Source organism: Oryzias melastigma, linkage group LG8 (genome assembly GCF_002922805.2).
Source record: "Oryzias melastigma strain HK-1 linkage group LG8, ASM292280v2, whole genome shotgun sequence".
In the NCBI taxonomy this organism is placed as follows: Eukaryota; Metazoa; Chordata; class Actinopteri; order Beloniformes; family Adrianichthyidae; genus Oryzias; species Oryzias melastigma.
The window spans coordinates 14974024-14974684 of record NC_050519.1 but is presented as its reverse complement, the minus strand read 5'-3'; positions in this window follow the sequence as shown (position 1 = coordinate 14974684).

Below are 661 nucleotides of genomic sequence, written 5' to 3'. Positions count from 1 at the left end.
ATTTGGTCAGTTTCTTATTGACCCAGCAAGAGCAGCAAAGTCCGTTTTGAAAGTATATTTATGTTTTTGTGACAAATAAGCCATTTATTTAAACATATATATACAGTGTTGTGAAAAACTATTTGCCCCCTTCCTGACTTTTTATTCTTTTGCATGTTTGTCACACAAAATGTTTCTGATCATCAAACACATTTTAATATTAGTCAAATATAACACAAGTAAACACAAAATGCAGTTTTTAAATGATTGTTTTTATTGTTTAGGGAGAAAAAAGTCCAAACCCACATAGCCCTGTGTGAAAAAGTAATTGCCCCTGCACCTAATAACTGGTTGGGCCACCCTTAGCAGCAATAACTGCAATCAAACGTTTGCGATAACTTGCAACAAGTCTTTCACAGCGCTCTGGAGGAATCTTGGCCCACTCATCTTTGCAGAATTGTTGTAATTCAGCTTTATTTGAGGGTTTTCTAGCATGAACCGCCTTTTTGAGGTCATGCAACAGCATCTCAATGGGATTCAGGTCAGGACTTTGACTAGGCCACTCCAAAGTCTTCATTTTGCTTTTTTTCAGCTATTCAGAGGTGGATTTGCTGGTGTGTTTTGGGTCATTGTCCTGCTGCAGCACCCAAGATCGCTTTAGCTTGAGTTGATGAACAGATGG